Source organism: Dromaius novaehollandiae, chromosome 1, assembly GCF_036370855.1.
Source record: "Dromaius novaehollandiae isolate bDroNov1 chromosome 1, bDroNov1.hap1, whole genome shotgun sequence".
Taxonomy (NCBI): Eukaryota; Metazoa; Chordata; class Aves; order Casuariiformes; family Dromaiidae; genus Dromaius; species Dromaius novaehollandiae.
Genome location: NC_088098.1, coordinates 139,951,149 through 139,978,243, shown reverse-complemented (window position 1 = coordinate 139,978,243; position 27,095 = coordinate 139,951,149). Strand labels below are relative to the sequence as shown.

Below are 27,095 nucleotides of genomic sequence, written 5' to 3'. Positions count from 1 at the left end.
GAATATCCAGCTTTGTACTCCTTAATGAGTTAGTGGTTTTGAAAATCTGGGCCCGTAACAAATTACCGGAGAGAGGTTACTTACAGCCGTGTCACTTATGAAATGTCGTCATGTATGTACGTGCATACAGATGCGTTTGTGTGTGTCTGCAGAGTGCATATTAAAATTGTTTTCTTCCCATATTTATCCCAAGGTTTTGAGGTGTATTTAATATTGTGTATGAAGCAGCATCTTAGACCTGAAGGCTCTGTAAAAGCAGAGCATAATAATGGTAACTGATTTTTGGAAATGCAGAAGTAGTGAAGGAAGCAAGATTATTTCAAGGGTGCTGGATTTCTCAGGTTTTGCAGGGACAAAGTGTAGAAGCAGCAAAGGGGGTAAGGCCGGAGCGTTGCCCACGTATGGATTTGTTTGTACGCGGGCCTTCCCATCCCCTGCCCTCCCCCTCGCAGGCCCCATCTGCCGCTGCCTCATGAGTCATATCAGGCAAGTACAAAAATGGCTGTGGTTGCTACCTGTTTGTGGGTGATTGGTTGTTTTTCCCCTCTGATTGCTGCAGGCACGGAAGAGAACAGCAGCTTATCAAGCACTTCAATCTGGTTTGCTGAGTGTAACAGCTTAAGAGAAAATGGCTGCCTTGTTTTCCAGGGCTGTCCTAGGGATGACCATGCAAGAGAAAATGAGGATCTGAGCATGAGAAATCTCTAAGTAGTTTCCCGGGCCATTTAGCATTTATAAATACACCACGAAGGATCCTTTTTCTTTCCAGGTAGCTGCATGACTTAAGTCCTTTAAGATTTACCATTCAGCACGGTGATTGAAGCTGGTCTGCTTGAAGGATGACTTGTTCTGAATATAGGCAGGAAAGGAGCTACTCCAAAATGTCATAAATACTCCTCAGGAACCTTTCTGACATACATGTGTGTATCTTTCTATATACATACATACACACACACACACACACACACACATACACATTTGTATATGTGTATATATGTGTATATATACGTGTGTGTGTATATATATATAAAACAAGTGAGATTTAGATTTGAAACTTGTTTTCCAAGGTGTTGGTAGTGTAATCACCGACTCTTTAGTGGTTACATTAAGGAAGTGCTGTTTTCTCAAGTGTATAGTGCCTCTCTCCCTAAAAATAACTTTCTTCATTTTGCCACATTTTGAGTAATACAGCAATGCATTAGAAGCAGACGTTATGTGACATAAACTAGAAATGCATATAACCATTACACTGCAGTATCTCTCCAGGCCAGGAATTTTTCAGTATGAATGCACAAATGATGTGCACAAAACAGTTTGCTCCGAATAACCTGCTACAGTACTGTATGCTGTTGAAGTGTATTATCCCATTATAAGATGGGAAAATAAAAACAATTTTTACCAAATTGTACTAGGCCTTTTGCAGTGGTATGTTTCCTTCCACTCTTCAGAGGATCTCAGAATGCTTTAATGAATTAAGTCCCTCAACTTCCTTTCGAAAAGGTAGAAACTTCATACAGAATTCTAAATTCTAGGAGAGCAGGAAAGTAACTTTTCTGAGTACCACGGGAAAGCGTCTAAAAAATGAGCAGATCCCTTGGCTTTTGGACCTTTAACATAGGAGACTGGTTCATAAGCTCTGGTAGATTTAGTTGCAGTGGTTTTAGATGGGACTGCCCACAGTTATCTGTTGTACCCATCTGCTGGGCTTAATCCTTCATGGACTGCTTAAGCTGAAGGGAGCTGGCCTGTGGGTAGGGTGGGAGCAGCGTGGACCTCTGCCCCGTGGTAGTCCCCTCCAGCTGGTAGGTTGGGCACTGAGGCTCTCGCATCTGAAACTACCTGAACTCTTAACAGCAAGACTTGTAATCCCCCCCCCATGCATTTATAGCAATAAGAGGAAAATAAAAAAATTAAACGTGAGCTTCCCTGTTAGCTTCCAAACAGTGTTTGCAAAACTGTTGATTCCAAGTTACTACTAGCAAGGTCAGTGTTGTGGCACTAATGTATATTGGTTTCTGAGAACTCATTTCTTCCCTTGAATAGGATTTCCCTCTTCTTCTCTGTCGCTTGTTTAACACAATAGTGCAACAAGCCTTTTTTGTAGACCTGACATTGCTTTTGAGTATAATCACAACCTATGCAGTCCAAATCAGCTAAAGGCAAAAGGTAATGTACGTTCTTTATTTTGTAACGAAGAGCTGTAGAGAGAGCGCTGTCCTGGCCCCTTTTTCTCAGTTAGATGTGGCACCGCTGAACCTGTGCTGGGTACGTCTGACCCTGGGAACGTGGCGCTGCACGTGGGCTGGAGACGCTGGAGTGCTCGTGTAGCCGCTTCCCTCTGCCAGCGGTCGCTGGCACTGCTGCAGGGCCACTGCAAGCTTGCTGAGAGCTCGCCCAGGGATCAGTGGTGAAAGCTCTGCTCAGAGGCAATCGCTGCAGCTCTGCCAATATCAAACAGAAGATGCATTCTTGTGAATTAAACCCTCGCTGTATTTCCTTTGTGTTTTCCTGAGCTGCCTTGATGACCTTTTTTATATTGAAGAAAGACTTTTCCAAGGAATTACACATTCAAATTGTGTAGGTATGTCAAAGGAATAGGAGGAATGCCAATTTGGAGATGGTATTACTGTTTGTTCCTTATTTATTCTCTCACCACTGTCTTTTTTTCATTGCTGTTGTTACCTCTAGGGGTGGAGAGAATAGGGAAAGAAAGAATTGGAGCAGAGAAGTGTGAAAATGGAACTGGAAAGAAAACTGTAGTTTTTATTTTGAAAAATCCTTTGGCGAGAATACCTGCTTCATAGTGCTGTGCCAGTACAGAAGCTGGCAGTGCTGCTCCCTCCCTGTGAGCAGGGCTTTACTGCAGTGCTCTTCACTTTCGGGGCTTGTTCCACAACTGCCTGCTTTCGTTAGTCCCCGTGTTTTGGATAGGTCCCACGAGGTCTATCCGTGACAATATGAATTTGGGCAGAGTACGACAGTCTGATCAGGTGGCATCGACTCTTAGAGGTATCTTGAAAACCCACTTCAAAACAAAGGAAAGCAAATTATCGCATTGAAAATGCTGACCAATGTTAGTTCATTGGCTGTACCAGCATTGCACAGTATGGTGGGGTTTTTTTGTTGTTGTGTTTTTTTTTTTGTTTTGTTTTTTTTTTTGTACGGTGAGCCCAAGTTAGCATAGTTAGGAAAAAGAGTGCAGCTTCTTTAGGGCCGTGCTTTCCCTGGGCCAATTTTACTTTACTACAGGAAAAATTAAGTAATGTGGAATGTCGTATGTCTTGCAGTACTCAAGCATCAAGAGATGAATATCTGTTTTGCAGTGTGGCCTGGAGACATAGACAGTTTTCTTATAATTGCCATCTACCAGAATACATCCATGCAGTGTCTAATTTTATTCTTAAATTGTAGCTACTGGGGGCAAGGATTATCCTCTTTTTTTAATGTGGATTTTTCTAGATTTTAGTATCATCTAGCAAATAGGAATCATAGTTAGGATTCCTAGGCAGCAGCATAATATAAATAATGGCAAATATTTATTGATCAAGGCTTCCTGTCTTTTTGTTATATCTTGAAAACAAATGGCTGGATTGGATGCTCGTAAGCTTCTTTATATTGATAATTCCTCTCATCAACAACTCACCAGTTTGTAATTCTAAAGAGAAGAAAAAATAATTAAGATTGGGCTGGTAGTTTTTATTGTCTTAAAAACAAATGTTGTAAAAAAGCAGTTTGAGAATTAGGCCTATGTGCATTAAACCCAAATACTTTAAAAATAGAAACCTTATGAGATGATTATATTGATGTACCGTTTTGCCAAAAAGAAAAAAATTTCCATGGATTAATAATGTGGAGCAGCTTTGGGAAGACCTTTGCTGGTATTTTCGTAATGCAGTGTGAATGTTAGGCTGTGAATGTTAGCCCTGAAACTTGACCTACTGTAAAATGTTTACAATTTTTTGTTCCCTACATTCTAAAAATGGAGCATCTTTCACAGTCTCTTACTCTCTTATGAATTCTCCTTTTGCACACAAACACAGAAATCAGCTGCTTGCTTTGCTGGGCTGACATGCATGCTGCTTTATTTTTCAGTTTCATCAGTAATAGGCTTTTCCCAGATTGTAATGTTGCTCCATTGACATAATGATGTTACTCCTTATTCACACACACAAAAAAATCTGGTAAAGTCTCTCTATAGATTCCACAGTCTAATTTACTTTACAGTGGGATTATGTAAATGAATAAAATGATTCAAATTAACCTAATAGCTTTAATTTCTCAGCACTCTATTCAAAGTTGCCCTGAAATGGAATATACATATACAATAGTATCCTAGGATATATCGAGTCTCCCTATCTGATATGTACCTCTCTGGCATCTGTGTCAGCTCGGCTTTGAAGTGACAGTGGACTGTGCACATTCTGGTTTCCATAGAGAGGGTGGGGAAAGAGAAAAATACAACTCTCTGCAGGACTTTTAAACCCTCTTAAAGAGCATACTATTCATGCATTTCAAAGTCAAAATTATTTTGCATGCCAACCTGCGCAAAAAACAAGTATAGTTAAATTACAGAAGATTGTTGAAAAATGTGCCTGTAAGCACAGTGTTGGAGCCTCTCACAAGAAGGGAAGTTTCACTGTGCCCTTTCCTTTCTATAGCATTTGGCACAGCTTCTGAGGATCAGCAGTGGGTGATTAGATGAGGGAATCTAAAATGGACTCAAAGGACCAAAAGTTGCAAGGATGTTGACAGCTCCAACACAGAACAGAATGTTTTTTAACAAATATTCTTGTATGAATGTATTTTCCTGCTAGCATTTCCAGGTAGATCCCATAGCCATGCTTATGCATGCACAATGATACCTAAGGCCTAAACAGTGTGCAAAGGGATTTTCTTTGATTTCTTATAGAAATTCTAGATTGAGAACCCCAGAGACAGTATAGTTTGAACTCTCCTCTCTTTAAACTGATGGGGGGGAAAAAAAAAGAGTACTTTTTTTGTTGTTGTTTTCCTCTTTTTCATTTAGGAGCATTTCAGTTGTTCTTCATTTTGTATGCTGGTGTCTTCAGTTCGATGTTCAGTCTAGCTTTTGAGACGCAGAGCACATCTCCTGTTGTTGACGTTGTGTTCCTGTGTGGCTTTCCCTTGTTTTGCAGGTCTGTTCACTGTCCCCTGAAAGTGTGTTTGTCTTTTTGTGGTTTGGTCTACACCACATATCTCCACTGACAAGGATTGGAAAGGAAAAGTAGCATCTACCTCTCCGCAGTGCCAGAAAAAATGCCAGAAGAGGCTCAATTGTGGGTGCTTCTGTCATTTTAGCTGGTGTCATTTGGGAAGACAAATGGCAAAGAAGCACCTTCTGCTAGTATGCATGGTATCTCACTGTGCCGGAAGAGGCTTTCTGTTAGGGACAAGTCCTCAGATCTGTTGATCAGACCTACTTTAGAAGGTCTTGCCACCAGAACTTGAGCCAAAGTGGATATGCTATTCCTTCTTCCCTGTCTGTTTTGCCAGCGAGGTACCATGTGGCTTTGATTATTTCCTTTGGTGAAAGTTATTTTGCACTGCTGATGTTAGTCCAAGATTAAAGGTTATTAATACCTTTGGTCACTAGAGCATATCCACATTAGCATTGTGCTATTAACTGCAGGTAGCTGAAGGCTTTTTGGCTTATATGATTATGGTTTCTATTTGTGGATGTGTACAAACAATTTGATTGCAAAAGGCAGCAAGTAAAGTAAGGTAAAGTAAGTAAAAAGGTGCCACATTTGTTGAACTGTAACTACGCAGGGTATTTCTTTAATGCACACACTTGGGTGTCACTCTCTTTTTCTTTACTTCTGTTACCAGTGAATCTACCAGGAAATAAAAATGAAGTGTATTTTTTCTGGCACAGAGTTTTCAAGTAAGGATACAGCTTCTTACTGTGAGATAAGAAGTTTTTTCACATCTAGGAAAGAATACAAAGGTAATTTGCACTACTTTGTATTTGCCATGAGCTTAGAATATTTGCATAGGTACAACCACTCAATTACTGTGAGTAATAAATTATAGGATGTCTACAGAACGATAGTCACTAAGCCTTAAAATGCAGTTCTGTCCTGGGGTCAAGCCTATGGAATCATATTGAAGTCAGTGATGTGTACATGTGTACCCACGCACAAAAGGTAAAGGTGATAGGATTGCCGAGCTGTGACAGACGGCAGAATAACATATTTGTTGTTGATGCTCTGAGGAAGGATGTCTACCTGACTTTCTCATTGTAGACTGAGTTGAGAGGGTTGGCAGTTAAAAAGCTATTATGTGTAATTTGGACAAATTTGATCTGGAAATAGTGGAACACAAAAAGCATGGAACCCAGTAATGTTGTCACTGGAATCAGTTTTCATTTTAAGAGTCGCAGACCTGGATTTGAACCTCAGTTTCACCAGTGCAAATCTGGAATAGCTTAATCTGTAATTCATTTGATTCTCTCCAGGCACACTTTGCTGTAACTGAGTTCAGGCTGAGCCAGCCCACTCTAGACTAAATTGTTCACCTGTTTATTCACCTGTGCAGTTGTTCGGCTCCTCACCCACTGACTTCCTATAAAGCCAAAAGACATGGGCACATTTTATGAAAACATGGAAACCATGAAATTCATAACATTTGACAGCCATGACAAATAAGCAGCCTTATCCATTACTAATCCCCTGAGTTTTCTAGTATCCTTTCTTTATGTAATTTCTTACAGCAATTTTTTTTTTTCTAATCAATGTTCTTCTCACTTGTTATTTATTATTCATGATATTGATAAGAGATCACTTCCTGGCTTTTATTTTCACTGGTGACTTAGTTATTTTAACACAGTAACTATGTTTAGCTTGTTTCCTTGCTGTAGATTTTTTTTGGTGCTTTTTTTCCAATGTGTGGTTTCCCATTTTATCATCTGGAAATATTATTAGAGATATTATATACCTTTTCCTTATCCAAAGCCATGGTGCATCTGTTGACCTTCAGGGCATATTGCAGGGGCCATCTGGTTTTCAGGGGAAGTGGGGGTCGGGAAGGAATGGGGAAGGATTTAAGGTAGAAGGAGATATTAGGTTACTTATTTGATTCAGGTTTTGTTTTGTTGAAGGAGAAGGCTGATTGGTACTTTATGATAGTGTTTGACTTTTTGCATTCTCCTTTCTTACTGTTTTTGTTTTGAAGTTGTGCTGGGCACAAGAAGCTGTGTACTTGTGCAAGAGAGTGTGTGTGTATCAAAATAAACAAAACAGTGTGGCCCCAGACTGCTTTAAAGTGGTGACCAGAACTGCAGTTTCAGCCGTGTCCATTACTATTATAATTAAATTAGATTATTTGGAGGATTGTTGCTAGACTGTGTGTGTCTCTCACTTGGAGAAAATGTTGGTTGCCAGTGAGGAATTAGCAGGGTAAGGTACCGACCCCCTTTGAACCTAGAAAAATTAATATCTAGAAAAAGGTCATGTTCTCTTTTCACCCCAGTTTTCCAAAAAAGAACCTGATACTCTCTGCCCACGTGCAGCTGCCCAGTTTAGTTGATTCTCAGCACATGTATAGGAGATACCATTTCATTTCTACTGTTGTCTCTCCAGAATAAAAGCATCTGACATGCTGATGTGGGTCTAATTTGAGGCTGGAGGCAGAACAGGAAAAAAGGAATGTTATCAGCTGTTAGTGTTCCCAGTTTTTCCAGATGACTATCATGATTGTTGTTCAGTGGTTTTGATGCATTAAGAACTTCATTTTTTTTCTTTTTCTCTATTGTCTGATACCAGTAAGAAACCATTAATTGGCAACATAGTCTAATTTATTTTGTTGATATGTTATATATCATGAAATACCTTGTAGCACATGAAAAGCTCCATTTTTATATGTTAAAAGCTGTTACAGCTCAATTAACTAAATTCTCATGCCTAAATTGAAATTATTGCCACACGTTTTTAGAAGGAGAAAGAAAAGGTCTTGTAAGTAAATTTACAGGATAAATTACTTCTTTCAAATGAAAACAAGAAACAGCTTTCTTATAAGACAGAAGTTTAAACTCACACTTTGGAAATAATCTTCCATAAATTAACAAAGAGCTAATTTAAATTAATACACAATTCTCAAAAGCAATTGTGTTTTCATATGTACACGTTTTGAGTGAGCTGTTTGAAAGAAAACCCAGCCATCCCTGGAGAGGATGCATGTGTAGTGGGTAATTCTAGTGAAAGTTTAGACCCAGATCCTTCTCCTCACTCTGTAATCTTCCATAACTGATTTCCTCCAAAACAAGATCTCCTCCCTCTCCAGCTCCTCCTGCCCCATGCACATCTTCTGATAGCCTGCAGCAAATCAAGTGTCTGGGTTATAGCTGTGAGACTATGATAATCCTGTTGTAAGCTCCTGTATTTAATAATGTCTGTAGCATTTATTAAATATTCAGTTTATTCACAATCTTTAGAAAGGATTTATTTCTTCATTTTGGGCACTGTATTTTAGAAGTAAATAAGCCAATTAAGCAGTATATTTTCCTTACAAGTAAATCAGTGTATATGGAGAGGAAAGAGTAAGAGAAACAACCCATCTTCGTAATATTTAATCAGTTCTGCCTGAATTTGAGTTCACAGGTAGAGGGGGGAAAAAAACCCTAACTTCTGCTGGGAAACAGAAAGCTAAGTAACTGCATTAGAAAAGTTTGCTTCACTGCTTGTCATTTCCAGGGATATTTCATATTTAAGTGTTGCATGGGTTTGATGTGTCATTTCAACCTTGCTTCTGCCTCTTTTCTCCATTCTTCTGTTAGGTAAGCTGTACATTTGAGAGTGAGGCAAAAGAGTTTTTAGAGATGTGGTGCATATTTTAAAAGGTTACTTGGATCTTTTCCTTGTAAGGTTTATCTAATTAAAGCACTCTGACCGTGACACTTTTCACTTTGGGGGGAGGCGGGAGGGTGAGGACGGGTTAACCAGTCTTAATTTCGTTAGCTGTTGTGGAGCAGCAGAGGAGAAGTAGTTAGCAGAGCATTGTCTTTGCCTTGGGATTTCCGATGTCTGTGATCAAAAGCTTTTCTTGTGCAGCCATGCATGGTTTTGCAAAAATCCCATTGACGGGTCAGAGCTGCTGGAGTTAGAAACCTTGCAAGACTGTGTAGCTTTTCTTAGGAAAACATGTTACAACATAAAACATCTCCCAGAAGAGTTCTTTGTTTGGAAAGCTTCTTGAAGTGCACCTTGGAGTTTCCTCCTCTGGTGGTAGCGGTTTTGTGCAGTAAATGTGGCACCACCAGGGGTGGTGACACCTGGGCTCAGCATCTGCAGGGTATGTGGAGGTGTTAAAGAGGCTGGGCTACGGATATACTCCATCGTGCCATAGAACAGTGTCTGAATGCACTCCAAAAATTATCATTTTTTGCTATTTTTCCCCACAATATAGAATAACAGGAGACACAATAAGGACACGAACAAGCAAGGAGTCGTGTTGTGTTTGGGATAGCACAGAGTACAAAAAGTTCAACAGTTAAAATTCTGTCTTACAAGACTGAAATTCTGTACTCAAAACTAATTTGTTCTGCTTGTTTTATTCTGTGAATCACAGCCTCACGTTCTTTGTATTTTAAAGTGCTGAGTTCCTGTCTGCTACTTTCTTTTGTTCTTGTAAAAATACTTGTGGACTTCTAAGCTAGATCTTTTCTGGCTCAGACATCAACTAGATCACTAACTAAATTCCAAATGTAGAGCCAAACCTTACCCTGGGTGTCTCTGTAATGTCAGTGGAATTACAACAGGTGTAGTGGCAAAAGAATTTTACATGGAAAATCTTGATTACTTCGGTGAGCCGTAACACAGAAAGTCTGTCTGACTTTCAAGTCCAGATTGAATTTGCAGTACACCTTGTATAAGAATATAAGAATAAACCTTGTAAGCTGAACAGATTTGGTGACAAGTCATTGGACTCCCTTAACTAAAGCCATTCTTCCCATTCACTTTTGGAGATGCATCTGAAGGAATAAAATAGCTGAAAATTCTATTGAATTGAAGAAGTGGCTTTTGCTCAGTGGAATGCCATCATTTTGCTTTTCTTACCAAAGTAACATTTTTAATGGAAAATTTTCATTTCTTCTAAAAACTTTTTTTTCTGACAAAATAAAATAGGAAAAAAATATTCCAAATTCATGTGGTTCAAATATTTTTTGGTAGTTAGAAAATAAAATTGAAGTGGGGAAGATATCATCCTGCTCTCATTTTCCTTATTGAATAGAAAAGAGGAAACGTAATGAAAAGTTGGTTCCTAAGATGCTGAAAGGTGGTTTTTTTAAATTAACTCAGACTTTTACAAAGAGTTTTACAAAAAAAGTGTATTCTCTAGTGTAAAACTTTTTTCTCTTTTTTTTCTTTCTTTTTGTTTTCTGCTTAGAAACATTGAAAAGCTCTGTAGATATGTCAGAGTAATGAACTGAAAAAAATCCATGCAAAGACAGAAAGCCTAAGAGTAGATTACTTGGCATAAAACAAGTGAAACAGCCCTCTTTCACTTGTTTTTTACCTTGGTGAACTTATGTATCTTCCATTTTCATACTACGAATTTTACTGTAATATCTAGTTATGGATGAAGGCTGCCTTGTATTAGAGATTGTATCTGAAGCTTTCCTCAAAAGTATAAGCATGAAAGAAAAGCTGGCAGACGATTGAACTAACACATTAATATCAGTCTTAACCTGTTGATAAATTTCCAGTATGGAACACAGTAAAAGGAAATTCTAAAGAAGTATATGAGGGATCTTAGTGAAGTAGCTTGGTGGATGTATATATGAAGCATTTTCCAAATGGAAGGAGAGCATGAAGGAGAAACATGCAGAGTACTACTTGAAAATATAACAGGTAGATGAGGGCACTAACGAGCAAGTAAGAGGAGGTTTGAGAAGGGCTGTGAAGGGCCTTAAAACTGAAGAAAAACTGCTTGTGTTTGACGCAATACGGTGATTGGGTGCTAAGTTGTTTAGAAATATTATGATAAGAACAAAAAGCTATGAAAATTATCTTTGGATAAGCTTTGTAATGAATAAGAGTAGTGTTCAAATGTTATGTTAAAGAAAATACTTAAATAACCTAGAGATGGAGATCTAGAAAAATGTTTATGTTAAAGATATATTTACCAGGGGCTACAAGCCTCTGTGGCAAACAGGATGGCTGTGATGTTGACAACGCTTGACAAAAATACAAGCGTGGCAAGAAGGGGTGGCACAGCGAGGGGAGGAAGAGTGTTGAGTGCTCAAAATGCTTCTGAAGTTGCCAGTCAAAAGTCCTGATCACATTAGAGAGGGACTGAGATCCTGGTGTTTGGAGAAGAGGCAAATCTGGAGCAGAGTACCCATGTATAAGTAATAACTAAAATTGCTTTTGGATGAGATTCCCTCATGAGAAGGGAGTCAAGGGCAGAGCTCTGTGAAATCCCCGCATGAACCATGAAGCACAATGAACAGTGAAAGGAAAACTCAAAAAAAGACCGTTTAATTCCATATATTTAATAGTTTACTTAATAAATTTAAGAAATGAAGTTTCAATTACTGTATGGGTTTGTGCAGCATTATTGTTTCAGTCAATGGCATTTATTTTCATGTTATTTTTTGACAGTAGGATCTAGTTTCAAAAATATGAGAAAAACAATTAAGAGTGCAGAGCAATATTTGAGAAAATGCTAGAAGCTGGGTGAGAGAAACCTGCCATCTTCCGAAATGCTTTTCATATCTGCAGTTTATGTTGGTTGCGAAGGGGAAAAAAAGGTTGGTTTACCATCTATTGAGTTAAATGATACACCAGATAGAATTACTTCTCCATTGAACAGGAGGGAGTATTGAGCAAACCAGTATGTTTACATGAGAAGGCCCACTAAATTCCATAGATGCTAACAGTGAGTAAAAGAAACTGTATCATCTTTATCGAAAGGCCTAACAACAGCATGTGCCTCCCTTCACTCTTCGGGCCGCAGCAAGCATGGAAGCAGATTGATTTGGATTTTGTGTTGCTGCATAACTCTCTCTGGTTAAAAAAAAATTATATATGCACACACATTTACATACATAAGGAGCAAAAACCCTAGAAGACCGTAGTTCTACACGCTCAGCTGTGTCCCTGTTACTCATTAAAATAAGGTCTCTCAGGTGGGATCATCTCACCTGCCTTCTCAGGTTACACAGACGCCTTCTTCTGAGCCACCTCGCCCTGATCTCCCTTCACTGTCCGGGAGAAAAATTGGCGCTCCTGGCACACGGCCTCTCTCCTACCGCCTCAGGTGTATCCTGCTTGGGAACGGCCTCTCCTCTTGACTGGAAGAGGAGCCTAGCGCGGGCATGGATGTCTATATTGTATGTGTGTGTCAGAAGGCAGATGAAATCAATCCTGCTATTAACTACTGTTGTGTTTGACTAACCTGAATGATCGACTTCTTATAGTTTCTTAAATACTTAGTTTCAGATAGCTGTGTTTGCGTTTATTGTATCTGTATTTTTAATCAGCTATGACAGCTGGACAAGTTTGTTACTTACCATAATTGATATTTGATGTGATGATGTACATGAAATTGAAGTAACCTGTTATAAGTTACTTTCTAAGAGGAGAAAACTAATGGAAGTTTTAATGCCAAGAGAAGACACTGAGGCAAGAACATGGGTTCACCGTCAAAAGAGATCCCATAGCAAAGGATACTGGAAGGATATTGAATGAGGGTAGTATAGTCAGGAAAGGAGCTGAGTAGCTCTAGGCCTTTTTGTAACTCATTTTTGAAATACTAAAGGTGTAACTCACATTATAAATAACCATATGTTCATTAAATAACTGAAGAAGGAAGATCTGGGAAAGGTTTGTCCAGACTTTCAGACATTCATAACCTTTTTTTTTTTCTTTTTCTTTTTTAAGGGCAATTGATGTTTTCTGTATGATTTTCAGGCTAAGAAGCTATTTTCATCTCTTGAGGCAGTTCATTGTTGTCAAAAGCTGCAGGAGAAGGAAAGAGCAAAGCTGTCTTCCACCCTTAAGTGGAAAATATAAAAACATTTTGGATTTAATCAGACTACTGGTTGGTTGATGTAGTTTTTACTTTCTAGCAGAGGTCTAAAGCCTAGCTCCACTGCAAACTTAATTTAGCTTCTTTTTCCTGAGTCCAAAGTGATGGCTGAATGTATGAACAAAGAAGTGTGTGCATTCTGCCTGCCAAATTGGAGTTGAGTTGTTCAGTACCTATTATGTAATTCATCCTCATCTTATCTTTGAAGAATGTACTGTTTCTGTATTTCAGATTTTTTATTCAACCATAATATAGATGTATACCAAAAATGATAAGCTTTGTATGAGACGTACACAATGAAAGTGTATTCATAAAGTAAGAGCAAGAGTAGTTGACAGTGAAAAAACTGAAATAGATACAGATTACTCTGCAGACACTATTGTAAATGTCAAGTAGATTTTGACAGCTGGTAGGTTGGAGACATAATTAAAAAAAAAAAATCCATACATGTACAGACTGCCTTTTAGCATGAAGAATTGGCACATAGCAAAATAAGAGGTGAGTGGCATATGAGGGATTAAGGCATCTGAGTTTTAGTGGAGACTGGAGGCAAATTAATAGACCTTTGAGACAACTATAGCGGTAGCACCAGTGTGTATTTGTTGATTCATGGCATAGCAATCTACACTAACTAAAGAAGGGTTTGTTTCGTGCAGTTTGCCGTCCCAGTCAGAGCCGCCCAGTTAGAGAAGATGGTGTCAAAGGAAAACTCTCTGGAGGAGGGGCAAAGATGCCCTGTTAACAGACCGACCTGTGTGACAGTACATTTCAATGGAAGGGAGAAATAAGGTCTTTGCATAGTGAGCTACTTTATTAGACATTATCGTAGACTGGATTATTAAGACATTTAAGAGAGATCCACTTTTAAGCAAGAAGTGGTATTTCTGTCAAACATGATTTCTTTTATTTGCTTTGCATTTAGACATCTCCTGAAGTACTCTTAGAATACTAAGTATTGAAGGTGGAATACTTGTCTTCTAAATTTTACTTCCATATATATTTATTTTTGGCTTCAGTTTAGGTTACAAATACAACAGCACTTGGTTGTGACCCTGCAGAGAGATTAATTTGCTAATGTAAACTTTTAGGAACTGGGCTGTGCATTTATTTATGTATCTTTGTCTTTAGTCTCTTACTTTGATTCCTCTATATGCCTGTATCATAGTTGTACTTACCACTTCCATTTTTTCAGACAAGCTTTTTAAATTAACGTCCTGCAAGTCTGGCAGTGTTGCTTGACATGCTGCGTCCGCTCAAGCCTGTTGCTGAAGCATGAGTAGGTCCTGATGAATCACAAAGGACAATTTGAATCTCTTAAAAATAAAATAGCTGCATTTTTGCTAGAAATGGAACAGTAATGCAAAATGATGACATACCATTAAGTCCTGAATTTATTATTTTCCTTATTATAATGAAGATAGTATTCAGACAGTAGGCATTTCCTGCTGGAGTTTTAGAGAAAGTCATCTGCTTAACCGCGAGAAGACTCCAGATATACATCTGGACCTGGCCAAGGTAATAAAACCAATTTTGGTAACTGTAGCCTTTCCAGCAGGTGAAAGGCTTTCTTCATTTCAGCTTATCAAGTTTAGCAAATAGTTTAAAGATGAGAAACTGCTTCGGAGATTACAAGGCAGGAAAGCCCCTCCCTTCCCCGAGACAGTCGCTTGATTAGAAAACCAAAAAAGAGAGGCTGAGATCTACTGGTTTTAAGATATTGGAGGACACAGGGACCAGAAATACACTGTTCATTTCACTAGTTCCAGATTATTCATCTTGTATTTACTGATTTGGTTCCAACTGCAGAACTGTTTTATTAAATGTTTTGCACATCTTATATAAACTTTATTAAGTTGTAAAACACATTAATTGCAGTACAAGAAAAGAAAGAAAAGATATGTATTTTGTGAGCCGTTTAGAGATTCTAGAAATTTTCCTCAAATTATTGGAAAGATGAGTCTTCCCAACTCTTTTGCACTGAGCAGAATTCAAGATCACATTTATTAAATGTGTTCTTTTTTAAATCTTATTGCAATGACACAGTAAAAGTTTCAGAAATGGTTTAATGTAGCCAAATTTACCCTGTAAACTGAGTATTTTGAAAATGTTTGTGCCAAGAGGTTTCTTTTTTGATTCCTGGAACATGTGAAGAATGGAAAGTTAGAAAAGAATGGACTGAGAAGTGACTGTTGGTTGCCATCATATTATAACACAAGGTTAAATTCCACAGGTTAATTTGAATTCTGCTGTGCATCTGTGCATGTATTGTGTGTTCATGAATGTGTTGTGCACATTTGGTAAGATGTGTTGTACAATGCAAAAAAAAAATTAGTTTTCTACTCTAAAGAGCCTTTTTCCCCCTTACCTTACCCATTCCGCCTTGTGCAACAGTTGCCTAAGCCTAATTCCCTTTTATGTGATATTGATTAACAGCCATGCTGAGTCTAGGACTGTCAGAAGGACTAAAGGGTATTTAATTATTCAACTAGAATAAAGTAGAAGACAGTGTAGCAGCAGCTGTAAAATAAGAAACTGAAATCTAGGCATTTTAACTCCAAAATACAAGAATTGTTCAGCAATAATGCAGCAATTCTGTCTCTTGTTTAAAGGAATTTTATGGAAGTCTAAGGACTAAATATTTGGAGAATATGAGTGACTGATGGGCTTGTCCTCAAGATCACTGCATACTTTGGATATGTTCTCAGATGCAAAGCCAAGTGATTACCATCACACAAAAAGAAGAGCAGTTTAGCAGAGATGCAGTGTGCCTGAAGTCAGATTTTCAAAAAGGAAGAAAGGCGCAAAAGCATTCCTGTGGCTAATTTTCAGGTAGGTCAGTCACTTCTACAGATCATGCTATTGCTCACATGCCTGAAAATTTGGACATTTTGTTAATGAACGTTTGTGAAAATCTCCAGTCCTCATGCATAGCTTTCATGTGCAGATTTGTTGTAGAAATATTTATATTTGTATGGTTTTTGATTTGAGCCCTACTTGCCGGTTCTGAAGGAGGAGCCAAATGCTAGAATCTCTTTAATACTTTGAACGTTGAATAAAACATGAAGAAGGACAGGGTTATGTTCAACTAATAGCATTTAGATAGCTAAAATCACAGCCAAATATTTTGCCCCCCAAGATTACCAAGATACCTGTTACGATTCCGCAGAGGATGGATTTTTTTTCTCCAAGGTCATGAATTGCAAGTACTAGGCATTAATGTTGCGCCGGCCTGGAAGCCTGGTGTATATGTACTGTTGTGTTTTGATACTGGCAGCGTGAGGAGGTCCCAGGACTGCAGACCGCTGGGGCCTGCGAGAGTACCACTGTGCCCGGGCTTTGTTCATATGCTCTTTATTCGATTCCCACTTTTGGCTATGATCAAAGAAGAGAGACTGGCTGAAGTGGATGTTTGACTTGATGTAATAAATGTGTTGTTATGGTCTTTTAATTTTAAACTTAAAATAAACATAAATATAGCTTATTATACAGAATTGAGTTTTATGGAAAATGTTTACATTACAACAAATTGTTCAAAAGAATCAGTATTATGAAAATGATGCATGAGTACACTTTTTTACTGTAAGACTGTAAATTGCATTTTATCTTGACTAAGCAGTAAGAAGCTTCTTTTTTAGAATACAGTTTGTGAAGTCAGAGAATAAAAATGGTGTTCGGTACTTTGAGGAGTTTTTTGCTAGCATGTTTTGGTTCAGCATTAGGAGAAGAGGCAGCCCATAACAGAGCTGTAACGTTTCTGTCCTCAACAGCCAAGAGCTTGAATGTGATACCATTCATTTCCTAAGGAAAATAGAAAACACCAGTCCACTGGTGTTTAGCTAGCTAAAGGGTTTGGGGGTTGTTTTGTTTAGTTTACATGTGCTCGTGCTCAGTCTCGAACAGCGGATGGATTTTCTTTTTCCTTTTCGTGTTTTGGGGTGGGGTGAGATGGTTGGAGAAACGACAAGAAGAGGTAGAAGACAGTAGTTAGTTCTTAGTTTTTGATTTTTTTTTTTTAGTTAGATACTTAAAAAAAGAAAGAAAGAAAAGAAAAAAGGCAACTCTTCCTATTTTATGCAGCCTTTATAGTATCTATGAAATCCTAAGGTACATATGCTTGGGGTGGGAGGGAGAGTCCAGGAAAAAAAATAGAAAAAATATTTTGTGGGTTTCCTGTGAAAACCTGTCGAAAACGTTGTGCCACCTGTTGAAGTAAAACTAGACCATAGCAGTTTCTGTTCTTCGAATTATTGAGCCAAGTGGGCTCCCTCCTGCTGCGGGATGTGGTGTAGCCTTTCCAAGTAATGATTATCTCATAAGAGGCTGAGATATATTTTAGTCATCCCTTTTTACAGATTACGACTCAGCAGAATAAAGAGGATAGAATGAATAGATACTGCTCTTTCTTATAAAATAGTTTAGTGCCTAGTCTCTCCACCTAATGAGTAGATCTTTACGTCCTTTATTCTCAGTCAGATTAATCTTTCTGTTAAGGGTTTAGCTGAGGTTTTAGGAATCTATATGGAAGGCAGCTTTCCACACCAGGGTTAAACAAGTCATAATACTCCACTAGAGGTTTTGTACTACCTGTGAAAGCTAATGACCATACAAATTTGAGATAAATATGTAAAACCTGTTGTATTATACATGCTTTTTTGTCTTGTGTATTTGATCTTTTCCTACATCACAGAAATCTAAATCTGTTTTATATATATACACCTGGAATTAAATGCAAAGCGTGCCACACATTATTTTGTGCAAGTTCACACAGGTTGGATCACTCGGAGCATGTAAACGTTAATCATGAGACTGCCTTACCTGTCCCGTGTTTCCACATGGACGCAGGAAACAGTGATTTGTCCTTTACGTGGGGAGACTCTGCGGTCGCATTAGGCAGGAGAGTTACAAAGCATAGCAGGAGAGCGAGTTTATGAACAACGTCGAATGTTAGGATGCTGAATGCAAATTAAAGCCAGCTTATCACACTGCTTATTTAAGAGGTGAACTTTACTGTGACCAGAGAGTAGGTCATGAACCCAAATAATGTTGTTGTTTTGCTCATTAATCCTGCAGCAACGAAAGAAACAAAATGCCCGAATAGCAAAGCTCGGTGTCTAGGCTCGTTCTTTTCAGAATGAGATGAGTTACTGCTGTTAGGAAAAAATAAATCATTTTAAATTAATTCCTTGCTGCTTCCACAAGTAGGCATTAATTAATTGTTACGTGATCAGGATTGCAAAAATGTGATAGATCCAGTTAATAGTACAGGTCGGTCACTAAATCTCTGGAGTGACTGATATCTGCCCTGCCCTGTCCTGTACTGTCCTATCCTTCAATGCTTATCTATATGTATGCACACATTTTTTTTTTAAACTGGACCTCCAGTCTGTGGGTAGTTATGTCATTTCCCAAGCAAAGTCTGATCCTAGAACAATGTATAGAAACCTCCATATTTAATTTGTATTGTAAACCACTGTTAGAGTCACGGTTAAAAAAGTTTTTCAACAATGTCATTATTATGTCAGTAATGTTCACTAAATGCATAGAACTGCTTTCGTCTGTGTATGAATTCCGTATCGTGATGGAAGTCTCTCAAAGCAGTGTATTTCAGTTTGATTATTATTGCATTTATTGAATGGTTAAAGTTACTCAGCCTTTGGCCTTGAGGCTTTGTAGCATGCCTCAGGTGGTAAGTAAATTGCCTACAAGTGCACTGCTTGTCATGTCTTACTGCTTAATTTATTATTTGGAATAAGCACAGTCTCATAATAGGCAGGCAAGTCACGCAGCAAATAAGCGTTAGACAGGGACAAAATATTCGCCTTGTAAAGCCATTCCTGAAGTTGAGTCACTTATCTTTCATAGAAAGTAATAAATACCAAAATTAATGGCATGCTTCTGCTTTGAAGAATTTTGCAGAATATTTGCATATCTCAGCAGACTGCTGATGAATGACCCGTTTACTAGCCCTGTGATGGGTGTCTGTTGCCATCTGATGATAGTATTTGGTCCCCGTTTTCCTGGGAAGGAAGAAGTGCAGTGCAGTGGTGGAGAGATGTCTGCATCAGAAAAATCACCAGTGAATTAGAATATATTCATCACCTTTAATGGTAATGACAGTCTAGAGTGCATTTTTAGAGTCAGAGTCAATACAATACAATTTTTATGATGGTTGATTTTTAACATAATATTTCTGAAAGTCATGCCAGTGCCTCTTTTGGAACCAAGGTATTTTTTTCCATCTAAAAACACGCTTCAGTTATGTAATTTTGAATAGCTGAGCATCTCAAGAAAAAGGAGAAACAAGATCATTTAACCTTTGCAGAACAAGTTTTGTTTTTCCAGAGCTTATATTACAATGCACACAACATAGAAATCGCTCAGACATCAACCATGGTTTATGTAGTTAAAAAATCATAATAGTATTACTTTATGATAGATACCTTTATACATTGCTTATCTTGTATTGTTTTGTATTATATTACAATATATCCCACTGTTCTTTGGAACTCTAGGTTGTAGAATGAACTATCATTTCTGATGGCACAAAATTACTTATTACCCACATGGTGGTCAGATCTTTCATGAGATAGTATGCTATTATGCCTTTCTACATGTAATAAGACTGAAACATATTTGTAAGTCTGCGTCTCTGGTAATTGCTGCGGTTGATTGATTCAATCTTACTAAAGCAGTCAGTTTGATTTCTCTGTATTTTATTTATTAATACTTTATGGCCAGAATGGCAAAACATAGTGCTTGTTGCCCTAGCCTGGCCTATTAAATAAGACAGTATTGAGAACCTGGCGACCTAGCAGAGAATCTGTTTAGATATACTAGTGGAATGGAGCACACCACTGCTTAAATTTCTGAACACAGCATACTTTTTGGTAGTCCTCGTCTCATAGCATGAAACCTTAAATGAGTTTTTATCTTCTAAAACGTAGATCAGAAAGGCCTGAGCCCAAAAGAGTATATGGAATAATTTCCAGCCTTAAAATGTGGCAAATACAATAGTATACCTTATTTCCTCCATTTGCAACGTTTCTTCACAACGCCATTCTTCTTTTCTTTTGCACAGAGAGCATATTCTTATTATTCTGTTTAACAGTAAATGAAAAGAATTGGTCACTTGTGGTCCTTTTTGCTTGGGATTTGCAGTTTGTTTTAAGGACAGTGATTCTATGCATGTGAAACAGTGCCTTTCATATGTAATGTTTTCCCATATCGTGGCCATTAGCAACCACAGATAAATTTATTCATACCACTTAAAAAATATGGGAAGCCATACAGATTATTAATGAAGTGAATCATGAATTTTTAAGCTTTAAGGGGAGGCTCTAAAAAGAAATCGATCAATTGCTGTGTTATACTGTCAACAGTATAAGACAGTGGATTAGTATTGATGCTGGAAAGCAAGTCTCCGTAAGTCTGTTCTGGCTCGGTAGCAGGTTTGCTGTACGTTAATCACTTTAGGATTTCTCAAGCTTATACTCATCTTGTCCCTAGCTTAGTGCTTGTGCATGCATATACACACTCTACACCTATGTACACATGAAACCCTAACCTGAATTTGATAAGAGTTTTTATTAGTTCTCTCATCTTTGGCAAGAAGATGGTAACTGCTTTAACTCCACAGTAAAGAAGAAAGATGTTGAGATGTTTCTTCAGACCTTCCCACATTTTCTTCTTTCTATGTAGAGGGAGAAAGTAGTTTCCCACAGTTTGATATGAAAGGGTTGTAGAGAGATTTAGTGTATTACAGTGCAAAGAACCATGGTTTGTGCTTACCAGAAGTCTGGGTGCTGCAACCAGGTGGGCCCAGGCAAGTGTGGCTTTGCAGCACAGCTTCTGACATTCAAGCTACTCCATCAGCCAAGTAAATCCTGAATCTTCTTGGTATGTAAAACTCGTAATTTATTCACTTTAATACATTTTCTTTCTTTTTTCTTACTATTTCTCTGTGAAAAAATATGATGTAAGGAAAACGGCAACATAGGATTTAGTAATTCTTTATGTAAAACAGAGTAGAAGCAGCAGTATACAGAAGCAGAGGCCTTGTTAGAACTGCAGTAGAAACAGACACAGTGCCTGTGAGCATAGCGTTTAGGTCTCCAAAACAGGCTAGTGTAATATGTGGCATTAAACATTTTTAAAGAAATAAAGGATATGTATAATGTAAGTGTTGTGGCATCTTAGTCAAAATTAGATTTTGCAGAGTATAGTAAGGGAGGACTGTGAAGTCTGAGAGATTGTTTCCATTTGCTGTTATGTTCAGTTTTCATGCACTGAATTTTATACAATGAATGAAGAATATGAGTTCTATAGAATAATCCAGCTTTTTGTTTTATTTTGCTGCCGTGTCTAAGTAATGAATCTGATAATTCCTTAAATGGGAAATATGCCAGCTGAGAGAAACCTAGAGGGCAACAAATGGGCAGTGATGACAGAATGTCTTGAATGCTGAGAATGTTGTTTTGATTCCAGACTGTTTAAAAATATATTTGTCTAGTGGAAGGTAATGTTATAGAGACAGACAGATAACACAAGAGATTTCCTAGTTATTATGCGCGCGCACACACACACATGCACGTACACCCAAGTATTTTTTTTTTCCTCTAAGCTTAGGCCAAATAAATTAAACTGCTAAATCGTTCATGAAAAAAAATAAAGACAGGACACAAAGCAGTGAAATCAAAGCAGTTCTGCCTTAAGGCTGCAGAGATTTCCTTATCTTAGCCTGCTGTGTCTAGGTATTGCAAAACATACGGCTCACCTTTAGGGGGAGTCTCCAAACAGTGGGAGATGTTACATGCCATATGTGCTGCAATAACTGGAGGTGCAATAACAAGGTGAACTGAGGACACCAAGATGACTGTATTTTAGACTCATTGCTAGTTTATTGAGGGTTATATATATATATATATATATATATATATATGTATGCATATATGTATGTATGCATATATGTATGTGCATATGTATATATAAAGGACAATGTCAATGTGCTTTGACGGAGGTAATTGTTTTAAGGCAGCATGAATCAGGGAATTGGGGATGCTGGGTTTTAGGCGTGAGGAGGGAGGACAAAAAGAAACCTAAGAAGGAGAACAGCTCTCTCTGTGTTTCCTACGCGCTAGTCTGGCTGCAGCTGAATTGGCTGAACAGGCTACTGTCCCCCACAGTTCCTTACTGCACCCCTGAGATTTAATCGATCCTGTAGGCACTCCCTGACCTGATTTGTTCGCTATAATCTAGGCTAGTTTAAACCCTTTTTAACACCAACTCTCTGAACTCTTTTAATCAGAACCATTCTGACATAAGCAGTTATTCCATGGATACTGAGGGGCAGCGGTGTTCGGCATCAAGGTAAGGGAAGAGCGATTACGATAATCAAGGGAATAAGTTTACACCAGTGAAGCTGCAGTCAGAACAATAAGCATGACTGCAGCCTGAAATTACAAACTACAGAAGATAAAATGGGGAATTTGGCTGCCAGGTTTATTGCTACCCTGATAATAAAATTTAACTTTTGATGCCTGTCCTCCAAAATTTCTAAGCAGAGTCTCTCAGCCTCTTAGCCCATGCTTCATGTCACTCAGTTAAGAGTTGTTCACGTAGCTCAGCAGAATGGAGAAGCCAAAGACTTGGTCTTCTCTGATGCCTTGTAAGTTGAGAAGTAAAGCTGTACCAGAATAGAATTTTCCTAAATAATTTTGAAGGCTAGAGCAAAAAATGACTGTAACACCTTGCACCTCCCTAAAACACTTAATTGCAAAGCAAAACAAAATCTGTAAACTGAGATGCAAACAGGCTCTTAATGATCCTTTTTGCTTGCTGATCTCATTGGTGTAATTCTTTTTTTTTTTTTTCACCCCAGTGAATGTTTTGCTATCTGGTCCTTCTCCTGTTAATGTAATACAAGGAAACCACTTATTTATAATGAAGACTAAATATTCATACAGTGCAGCTTTAGGCATCAGCATCCATATACATATACTTAAATTGGAATCAAAGTTAAGTGGTGTGAATATCCCTGACATGTTCCATCATGAAATAGAAAGGTTCTGTTTGATTTAATACAGCACAGTAAAAATAGGTATCTTTCTGTATAAATAGTTGCTCTCACTTTTCATAGTTTAGTTCATAGTTTAGTTCCCAAGCATAAAAAAACTGATGCAGCTGCTTCCATTTTGTTTTGACGTCAACAATAATCACACTTCTCAGACCCTGGGAAAAATAACATTTTAGTACTGACTAAAAATAACATGCAATACTGACTGTACAAAATTAGTCTTGAAAATTTACTGCTATAAAATTTACATGAAGGTGCACTGTTAAGTTAGTACAGTACATGTAGGTACGAATTTAAGTAGTCTGCATCGTAATTCAGATTATTATCCTGATCTATATGGCTTTCAAACATACTTCAATTTCTTACTTTCACATTTGAAAAACAGACATAATACTGAACAGAACTGGAAGAATTTATTATATAAATTTGGTGTACAATTATGTATTAAATATTGTAAGGCATTTCTAGGTGCTGGGACTAATAACAAGCATTTTACCCTTTCCATTCTTAAGCTGCTTTGTCCTACAGTCTTTAAAGAGATCCTTTTTAGAGTAACAGAATCAGGACCTTGAGCTCTCATGCTGGAGCGGCAGGGCCAACGAAGCTTTGGGACACAGGAAAACGATTTAACTTTGTAGTTTCCCACGTTCCAGTAAGTATTTCACCTTCCCCAACATATTTAACTAATCAGTTGAATTTTCAAGGTTTGGGGTTGTGTGTGTATGTGTGTTTTTTAATTAATTTCCGATGCTTGTATTAAGATTTTCTAGAACATACTTTACAAACTTAACTATGTCTGAACATAGCATGAGACATTATAAAATATTTATTGGTTAAATTATTTAGATAACCAATTACTAATATTAGGATCTTGACTAGTCTTTATGTGTGCCCTTTCACTAAAGTACAGAGTGGAGAATCATTAAAAATATATGAGCTTTATTAGCCAAAATATCTCTTATTTTCTCTCTTATTTCTTTTTCCATCTCTTAAAAATACATGGAAGAACTAAAACAAAACAAAGATGGTTAGGTCATACTGTTTATGGTATCAGAATTGCATAAATATAAAGAACATCACATATATTAAGAGATAACACTTTAGTCAGATTCATTACAAGGATTTATCTCAGTCTCACTCTGCAGATAAACTTTTCTCACATATACTAGTCAAGAGAGGTGAATGTGGTTTCAGCGTAGAGGTATACATCCCTGTTTACTTCCGTTAGATGTATCTAGTAACAAGATTATGAGACAGCTAATATCAACCATCAGGTTAATCAGATTAACAAATCAGCTGGACTGAAACCAAAAGAAATTATTTACTGTACTATGCTAATTTTGAAAATATTCTGTTTTTTCTGGAATTTCACTTGTACTGCAGACTCTTACAATATTTTATCCAGAAGTTCAAATACAGGGAAATATTTAGGTTACTAGCCAACTCAGAGGATTGGGTTCTTTGGACCAAGAAGCTGCCAGACCAGTTCTCTTTACCACAAAGTCTGTGCAATATGTGTGTGGTGGGTTTTTTTTGTCTGCCTGTTTCAAAATGCCAAGGTTTTTCACAGCCATATTTACTCTAGATAAGCTCATGTTCCTGCTCTTTACTTAATTTAGTATACTTCTCTAGCCAGTATTTTCAGTTGAATTTTTGATATCTACACAATATAACCTGTTAGCGTATGCGATGCATTTTAATTGGGGGAAGGGTTATAAATCACATAGTTTGTGAGAGTCATCTAATTTAATATAAAGAATTCTTACTATTAGAGCTGTGGAAATAATTTTAAGTCAAGTGAAAAAGTAAAATCAAAAGTTAATTTGTAGTATAACAGAAAGTTCCTGTGTTTTCAGTCACAAGTCTTCAGCTTTGTTATAGCTGCTTAACCAGCATAAACTCTGTGTGATCAGAAAGAGCATCTCCTGTTTGGTACTTTTAAGATCTGTCTGAATTCACTATGCAAGTTTGTGTTATTACTTTTCTTATTAAGCTCATTTTTGATGTAAGCAGTACAACAGGCATATGTGATTTTTATGCACAGAGATTAATACTGGAAGATCGTAGGATAATTTAGGCAGGAGAGGACCTCAGGAGGACTCTAGTCCACCCTGCTGCCCAAAGCGGGGCCAGCTCTGGGGTCTGACCTGGCTGCTCAGGGCTGTGTCCAGTTGGGCCTTGTAACCCTCCGGGGACAGAGATGGCACAAAAATCTTCTTGCACGAATAGTCAGCATCTTCTAATGCTGAAGATAGTTGCTGAAAATAAAAGTTAAGTTTTCAAATAAGTATTACAAAGAAGGGTTCTGCTTGCAGATCAGCATATTAGGTTGTTTCTGACATGCTTTTTAGAACAGCCATTTATTGGCGCTTACAAAATACTGTCTACGTTTTTATAGTATGTAACTTCTTACTGTGTCCCTCCAAGTGTCCGGTAACTATTGTGTATTTGAAGTATGTCTCCAGCTGTAAGTTTTATTCTTAAATGATTCCTTTTATCTCTTCAAACTTTTATTTTCTGCTTCTATTAAAAAAAAGAATTTAGTGGAAGTCTTTAACTATACAGCTGCTGTATATTTGCCCTGGCTTAAAATAAAAGGAAGAACCTGTTTATGTAGTAATTTTGGAAATACTTTAAAGAGATTATATTTACCTTAAGAAATAAAGAATCATTTCAAATCAGAAGTAGCACCCAGGAAATTCAATTTCATTGACAGTGTAGCAAGCTTTTTCTTAGAGCATCTAAGTGAGGGTAGTGTCCCATTCCCTGCCTGGCAAACACAGTGTCTCACTTACATAAGTTGATGGCCAGGGTCTATTTTATTAAAAATGACTCAAAGATTTCTCAACACTTTATACATCAAAATGTTTTTAAGATTGCATCTGTTGTTTATTCTGTTTAATGCCACTGACTTTTAAAGGAGTCTTTGAAAACACATGCGTGAAATAAGATGTTGCATGTGAATGTATGACTGACAAGTATTGGGGTTTGTATGGTTTGAGGCAGACCTTGCTCAGTTCTGCTCTTTTGTAGAGGTAGAAAATATACTAAAGAGAGGAAGTGAAGCTCAGAAAAAAGGAATTGGCTTCGAATGATAGGGAAGTTGGCTGGCTAATGCAAAAGTCACTATCCCTGCAATTAGTTTTCCAGTTTCAAGCCGGAGGGAAGGAGTGGGAGGAGAGTGCACGTGAAATTGAAATTTCTGCTGCTAGGTTCACACAAAGAAGTCTCCGACTCTCCAACAGCTTAGTATTTTACAACCTGCTAGTTATTTTACCAGACAGCGTAAACACCTGTGACTATTTTCAAAAATGAAGTCTGGTAACGTCCCAATAGCTGCTATTCATTAGCCACCTTCTCAGATTGCTGGTTGGTCTGTGATTCTGGGAAACGTTGGCGCTCTCTCATCTTTTTTGATTCTTGGTTTACAGCTGAATCAGTTTGGTTTTGATCGCTGAATAACTGTATTTCAATCATGAGTTCCATTGTTAAATATTTAAGTAGTCACTCTTTGGAAATCGAATTCCTACTGATGTCCATCTTTCCAGGTAAAAAGATGAGACAGTGTGTGGATGGACAGAACAGGACAGAATGGGAAGATACGTAAACCTGAACTTTTTACCATGTTTCAGTGTGTTGTTTCAGAGTGTAGTGATAGTTTTTTTGCATGTTCTTAGCAGGTTAACATTTCCTGAGGAATTCAAGTGACCTGGATTGTGTAAAATTTCTTTGCCATTTTTGTGTGCTAATCCTAGTGCTTAGCCCTGAATTCAGAATCTGTATTCTCCCTTAGTGAGTGGAAAAAAATCCAAAACATGGGCAGGCTTCTTTTTCTCTCTCCCTATTGTACTGGAAATTTTCTTTTATAAACTTTTTCTTTTAAAAAACTTTTCCTTGTGCAAGTAAAAGAAAAAATAGAGCACGGGTTAACTTTAACGTGTACTGTTATTTTTAAGAGAATTTATGAGTAGTA

The 27,095-nt window shown here is 37.7% G+C and overlaps 1 protein-coding gene across 24 annotated transcripts in view; it reads left to right on the top strand.

Moving 5' to 3' along the window:
* Positions 1-27,095, top strand: part of TBL1X (transducin beta like 1 X-linked) — a 205,618-nt gene that overhangs the window by 73,837 nt on the left and 104,686 nt on the right. For 5 of the 24 annotated variants that reach the window (XM_064500610.1, XM_064500605.1, XM_064500643.1 and 2 more), the window contains one exon: positions 22,355-22,416. The exons of 17 other annotated variants lie outside the window; for them this stretch is intronic. The gene's annotated coding sequence lies outside the window, so the exon portion shown is untranslated. Of the gene's footprint in view, positions 1-15,659; positions 15,880-22,354; positions 22,417-27,095 lie in introns of all 24 variants that reach the window. 2 more of the 24 variants (XM_064500594.1, XM_064500590.1) reach the window with 1 other exon arrangement.